The sequence below is a fragment of the Choloepus didactylus genome (genome assembly GCF_015220235.1).
Source record: "Choloepus didactylus isolate mChoDid1 chromosome 26 unlocalized genomic scaffold, mChoDid1.pri SUPER_26_unloc1, whole genome shotgun sequence".
Taxonomy (NCBI): domain Eukaryota; kingdom Metazoa; phylum Chordata; class Mammalia; order Pilosa; family Megalonychidae; genus Choloepus; species Choloepus didactylus.
In genome coordinates, this window is record NW_023637614.1 from 2,588,253 (window position 1) to 2,595,630 (window position 7,378).

The following is a 7,378-nucleotide window of genomic DNA, read 5'->3' on the forward strand; positions in this document are numbered from 1 at the left end:
TCTGGATACTCATAGTACAAGACTAGAGGATGTTGAACAACTAATCAGTTACCTGGAATATGACAGAATGGAAAATGAAAGCACAAACGAAAGAATGGGGAAAGATTTTTTAAATTGAAATGTACTTCAGGGATATGATAGATAATATAAAACATCCAAAAATAAGACTCATTGGTGTTCCAGAAGGGGAAGAGAAGGGTAAAGGTCTAGGAAGAGTATTCAAAGAAATTGTTGGGGAAAACTTCCCAAACCTAAACATCATAAATATACAAATCATAAATGACCAGCAAACTCCAAATAGAATAAATCTAAATAAACACACTGCAAGATATATTCTGATTACACTATCAAATATAGAAAAGAAGTAGCAAGTTCTGAAAGCAGCAAGAGAAAAGCTATTCACCACATACAAAGGAAACAGCATAAAACTAAGTAGTGACTACTCAGCAGCCACCATGGAGGTGAGAAGGCAGTGGCATGACATATTTTAAATTCTGAGTGAAAAAAAATTGCCAACCAAGAATTCTTTATCCAGCAAAGCTGTCCTTCAAATTTGAGGGAGAGCTTAAATTTTTCCCGACAAAAAATGCTGAAAGAATTTGCTAACAAGAGACAGCCCCTACTGGAGATACTAAAGGGAGCCCTACCTACAGGGAAACAAAGAAAGAAGAGAGAGACATGGGGAAGTGATCAGTACTAAAGAGATTCAGTATGGGTACATTATAGGATATTAGTAGAGAGAGGAAAAATATATATATGACAAATATAAACCAAAGGATAAGATGGCTGATTCAAGAAATACCTTCATGGTTACAACATTGAATGTAAATGGATTAAACTCTCCAATTAAAAGACATAGTTTCACAGAATAGATAAAAAATGAACCATCAATATGTTGCATATGAGAGACTCATCTTAGACACAGGGACACAAAAAATTGAAAGTGAAAGGATGCAAAAAAATATTTCATGCAAGCTACAGTCAAAAGAAAGCAGGAGTAGCAATAGTAATCTCAGATAAAATAGACTTTAAATGCAAGGATGTTATGAGAGACAAAGAAGGCCACTACATACTAGTTAAAGGCACAATTCAACAAGAAGAAATAGCAATCATAAATATTTATGCACCAAATCAAGGTGCAACTAAATACATGAGAGAAACACTGGGAAAACTGAAGGAAGCAATTGATGTTTCCAGAATAATTCTGGGAGACTTCAACACATCACTCACTCTTATAGATAGATCAACCAGACAGAAGACCAATAAGGAAATTGAAAACCTAAATATTCTGATAAATGAATTGGATTTAACAGACATACATAGAACATTACATCCCAAATCACCAGGATACACATTCTTCTCTAGTGCTCATGGAACTTTCTTCAGAATAGATCATATGCTGGGACATGAAACAAGCCTCAATAAATTAAAAAAAAAGTGAAATTCTTGAAAACACATACTCTGACCACAATGGAATGCGATTAGAAATCAATAACCATCAGAGACTTAGAAAATTCACAAATACCTGGAGGTTAAACAACACACTCCTAAACAATCAGTGGGTTAAAGAAGAAATAGCAAGAGAAATTGCTAAATATATATAGATGAATGAAAATGAGAAAACAATATACAAAAACCTATGGGATGCAGCAAAAGCAGAACTGAGGGGGAAATTTATAGCACTAAATGCATATATGAAAAAGGAAGAAAGAGCCAAAAAAAAAAAAAAAAAAAAGAACTAATGTATTAACTGAAGAAGCTAGAAAATGAATAACAAACCAATCCTAAATCATGTAGAAGAAAAGAAATAACAAGGATTAAAGCATAAATAAATGACATAGGGTACAAAAAAATAGAGAGGATAAATAACACCAAAAGTATGTTCTTTGAGATCAACGAGATTGACAAGCCCCTAGCTAGACTGACATAATCAAAAAGAGAGAAGACCCATATAAACAAAATAATGAATGAGAAAGGTGACAGTACTGTGGATCCTGAAGGAATTAAAAAAAAATTATAAGAGGATACAATGAACAACTGTATGCCAAAGAACTGGATAATTTAAAGGAAATGGACAATTTCCTGGAAACATATGAACAACCTAGACTGACCAGACAAGAAATAGAAGACCTCAACCAACAAATCACAAGCAAAGAGATCCAATCAGTCATCAAAAATCTTCCCACAAATAAATGGCCAGGGCCAGATGGCTTCAGAGAGGAATTCTACCAAATTTTCCAAAAATACCTGACACCAATCTTACTTAAACTCTTTGAAAACTTTCAAGAAAATGGAACACTACCATAACTCATTTTATGAAGCTAACATCAATTAAATACCAAAACCAGACAAGTATGCTACAAAAAGGAAAAGTACAGGCCTATCTCCCTAATGAATATAGACTCAAAACTTCTCAACCAAATACTTCTAAATCAAATCCAAAGACACATTAAAAAAATCATACACCGTGACCAAGTGGGGTTCATTCCAGGCATGCAAGAATGGTTCAACATAAGAAAATCAATCAATGTATTACAACACATTAACAAATCAAAAGAGAAAAATCAAGAGATCATTTCAATAGATGCTGAAAAAGCATTCGACAAAATCCAACATCCCTTTTTGATAAAAACACTTCAAAGGTAGAATTGAAGGAAACTTCCCCAATATGATAAAGAGCATATATGAAAAACCTACAGCCAGCACAGCACTCAATGGTGAGAGACTGAAAGCATTCCCTCTAAGATCAGGAGGAGGTAGCATCCGCTATTACCACTGTTACTCAAAATTGTGGTGGAAGTGCTAGCCAGGGCAATCCAGCAAGACAAAGAAATAAAAGGCATCCAAATTGGAAAAGAAGAAGTAAAGCTGCCATTGTTTGTGGATGATATGATCTTGTATCTGGAAAACCCTGAGAAATCGATGATACAGCTACTAGAGCTAATAAACAAATTTAGCAAATTAGCAGGATACAAGATTAATGCACATAAGTCAGTAATATTTCTATATGCTAGAAATGAACAAATTGAAGAGACTCTCAAGAAAAAGATACCATTTTCAATAGCAACTAAAAAAAACAAAACCTAGGAATAAACTTAACCAAATATGTAAAAGACATACAAAGAAAACTACATAACTCTACTAAAAGAAATAGAAGGGGACCTTAAAAGATGGAAAAATATTCCATGTTCATGGATAGGAAGGCTAAATATTAAGATATCAGTTCTACCCAAACTCATCTATAGATTCCATGCAATCCCAATCAAAATTCCAGCAACCTACTTTGCATACTTGGAAAACCTAGTAATCAAATTTGTTTGGAAAGGGAAGATGCCTTGAATTGCTAAAGACGCTCTAAAAAAGAAAAAACAAAGTGGGAGGACTTACACTCCCTGACTTTGAAGATTATTGTGAAGCCACAGCATGGTACTGGCACAAAGATAGACATATTGATCAATGGAATTGAATTTAGAATTTGGAGATAGACCCCTAGATCTATGGCCAACTGATCTTTGATAAGGTCCCCAAAGTTACTGAATTGGATCATAACAGTCTTTTCAACAAATGGAGCTAGTAGAGTTGGATATCCATATCAAAAAGAATGAAAGAGGACCCCTACGTCACACCCTACACAAGAATTAACTTAAAGTGGATCAAAAGTCTCAATAAATTATCTTCTAGTTTCTAGGGAAACATCTTCAAGACCTTGTATTAGGCGGCCACTTCCTAGACTTTACACCCAAAGCACAAGCAATATTTTCACTATGATCTCACAGTTACTGTAGAATGTTTTTAACAAATTCTTTAGCATCCTGACAACAGTTTTGCTCCTCCGATTAACCTCTGACTTCATCTCCTACTATTTTTCTCTACCATCATTCCAGTTCAGATGCAGTGAGCACAATATATATTAAGTAAACATCAAGACAGTTTTTTCCTAAATGTGCTCCCTCCCCATAGGCTTTTTCATTTGCTGTTCTTTAGCCTAGAATACTCTTTCCCTTTCCTTTCAGGCTTTATTCAATAAAGGCCAAGTCACCACACCTAAATTGTTAATCTTTTCCAACATTGTGTTTTCTTAGTATTTATATCTAGTACAATACTTGATTAAACATGTGTGTGTGTGTATATATATATATATATATATATATATATATATATATATATACACACATATATATATAAAACACATATCATCTATCCATCTATAATTTTAGTTCTTTTTTCCACTACAAAATAAGCCCCATCAGAGAATAAATTCTTGTCTACATTTCCTGCTGTATCTCCAGTATCTAGAAAAGTGTTTGATACATAGTATGCACTAGATATATATCTTTTAAGTAAATTAATACATACCTATTGTATATTCAAAAGCTTTCATTTACACTAGAATTTTCCAAAAATGCATTGATTTTTCATAAAGTCAACATTACCCTTCTAGGAAACCTATTTGTGTGTAGCCTTTTAATTGACATAAATTCCTTCTTCTTCCAAAATACCTAGCATTACTGTCATATTTTGACCAATTTGTGCCTACATGAAGTTTTGGTGTAGGGAGAGGAGTAAGATCAGTCCAGCCCAACAGGGAAGCTAACTTTGTCCCCAAAAGATGAGTGTTCTGCTGCAGCTGTGTTTCTAGTTCAGGATTACAGCATACAGGTGAATGAAGCAGCTATTTCATTCAGTTTTCATAAGAAAGTAACATATCATTTTGGCAGAATTCTAAGTGACTCTTCTCCTGAAAGTTTGTTTATAGCTGGGGGAAACAGCATACAAGAAAACGCACTGGCTATTTTACTCAGTTGTCTAAAAAGTAACATATGAGTTTCACTGAATTGAAGTTGAGTGTTCTATTGGTAGTGGGTTTTTAGTACAAGAAAACAGAATCAAAATGAATGAAAGAGCTATTTCACTCATTTTCAAAACTATAATACATATTACTTTCACAGACTTCTAGATTAGAATTCTGCTGAAAGTTTTCTTTTTAGCACAGGAAAAGAGCATGGAAGTGAATGAAATTGATATTTCACTCAGTATTACATATTAATTAAATTTCCCATGACAGAAATTCTTTAAAACTATTTTATCAATGTTCATTCCTCCAAAAGTTTTATATTTTATCACAAATATCATTAAGAAAGTTTTGCATGTGTTGGTAGCATCTCAGAGACTTTGCCATATCCATGGTATGTTATCTGAGTTGAGAAAATTACAAGCCTACTCTAATAATTAGGACCCAATAAATATACAGTGCAGTTCTCTACTCTGGGTAATCTTTAGCACATCCTAAAAACATTAAGCTTTACATAAAAGCAATGAGAACTAAGAGAAATGTATCTCCTCAGCTATTGTTTCTTTTAAAATGCTACCACTGATGCTTATCACATTTATTTAATGAATATATCGTATGCATATTATATGCTAAGAAATTTGCTAGGTGTTTGTGACCAAAAATCTCACAAAGTTCTGTGAATTAGATCAAGTTTCTTATGCAAACATGCTTGCAGCTTAAATATAGATTAGGAAATCAGGGAAGACCTCTCTGAGGAAGGCTATTTAAACTGAAATCGGAATGGCAAGAAGCTGGCCAAGGTCTAGGAAAAGAATGCTCAGGATAAGGAATAACATAAGTGAATATTCAAAAAGTTTGAAAGAGTTTAGGGTAATAGAGTAACTGATGAATTATCTGTGAGTTTGTTGGGTTCCAGTTTGTAGAATGAATGAGAGTGGTGGAAGATTGGCTTAAAGAAAGTCTTGGCTTGTGTTCTCCTGAAAGCAGAGCCTTGGAAAAGAACTTGGGAGATGATCCCAGGAAGCAGGAGTGGTGTAATGGGGAGAGTTATATAAGAAAGGGGAAGAAATAAAAAACAATAACAATGTTTCTCTCAAGATTGTTGCTCTGTGCACCTGGAATTCTATTTTTTGAACTCCTAAGAAGCATACATAATGTCTTCCAGAGTTGTCCAAAGTTAAAGGCAGTAAAATTTACCCACCAGTTCCTCTCCTAATTGATCAATTGCTGCCCCAATTGAGTGATAGCTTCCAAAGTTGCCCTCTACCCCAAGTCCAGGAACTCTATCTAACCCAGCAGAGCCTATCTTTGAGCATATGGAAAGCATAAATTCCAAAAGTTTTGGATTGGTGGACACAGGCTTGTTATTTACTGCTGATGGTATAAATATTCAGCAATAGATCAGTGTTGGTTCAAGGGAACCCAGGCATTTGGTCACATATATGGCCTGCTTCTTTGAATCAATAACCATTCCATTCATTTTCCCTTTACACAAGCACTGAAATGGCCAAAAACAAGGACAAGCTGACTTCTACTAGATCAGTTTCCTTTTCCACCATTTATTCAGTGCCTTTTAATGCTGGATAGTCTGTGGTGACATTGATATGAGAAATAAACATCTCTCCAGTCTGTGTCTATCCCATGGGTCCATCTGTGCCCCTTGTGTTGACTTCCTTGCATTTGATCTTCTAATCATGCTCCTGCAGACCATTAAATAACTGCCCAAGTGATTAACCATTGTCCATGTGCCCATCTATGTCCTTACCTCAGTCCAGTTCTCCTTCCAAAATGAGTAAATGTCTAAATCTTGAATTTCTGGAAAGATTTTCCCACATCACTTTATTTCATGGTCTCTACTGGGTGAGGTCATAGTGTAGCAGTAATCCTTTTATGTTTTTGCTTAAAGCAACATATTGACCTGACTCATCCTGAAATAAAGTCATTTTTTTATCCATCCTCTGATTCTAGATAAAGGGATAGTTCTGAGCTGAGGAACAGTCATTGCTAAAAGAAAGTTAGAGGACTTTGGAGACTAGGCTGCTCTCCAAACATAATCTCTGAATGTGCTTGAGGCAATTTCTGAATCCAATATTTTCATTTTATGGTGGGTTGCTCCTAAACCTGCTTGACCTCATGACTTGAGGAATAGTCAGTTGATGTCCCATGTCAGTCTTTTCTAGGTACCAGTAGGCTAGCAGTGGCTCTTTTCAAATGGTGAGTAGTTTTCTGATATAGACAACATGGACTAAGGCTTAATTCTGGGATCTGATCTGTGACTCTATTTTGGGTCTTATTGGTGAGTTCACACATCTTTGTTTACCAGTTGTGCCAGTTTGAATGTATTATGTCCCCCAAAATGTTTGATGCAATCTTGTGTAGGTTAGATGTATTAGTGTTGGTTAGATTGTAATTCTTTGATTGTTTCCATGGAGATGCAACCCACCCAACTGTGGGTGATAACTCTGCATAGTTTCCATGGAGGTGTGACCCTACCCATCTGGCATGGGTCTTGATTAGTTTAATAGAGCACTATATAAGCTCAGAAAGAAGGAGCAAGTTTGCTACAGCCAAGAGGGACACTTTGAA